Genomic DNA, 278 nt, shown 5'->3' with positions numbered 1-278 from the left:
AAATTCATAGAAATTTACTATGAATTTAGGTTGAATTTTCTCTATAAGCGCATCTATTCTCATTTTTTTAGTAAGTTAATCACAAACTTGTGATTCACACAAATTTCAAAGAATTCAAATTTTAACTATTCAAATTTGAAAACTAATGGCACTAACAGAAAGTTTATAATTTTTCTAAAACTAATGGCACTAACAGAAAGTTTATAATTTTGCTACCTAAAAGCAAACAGAATTAAAAATTAAAGCAAAAAACAAAAGAAAATAAATAATGCAAAAAA

Source organism: Triticum dicoccoides, chromosome 3A (genome assembly GCF_002162155.2).
Source record: "Triticum dicoccoides isolate Atlit2015 ecotype Zavitan chromosome 3A, WEW_v2.0, whole genome shotgun sequence".
In the NCBI taxonomy this organism is placed as follows: domain Eukaryota; kingdom Viridiplantae; phylum Streptophyta; class Magnoliopsida; order Poales; family Poaceae; genus Triticum; species Triticum dicoccoides.
The sequence above is the reverse complement of the archived record's forward strand: the minus strand, read 5'-3'. Positions refer to the sequence as shown.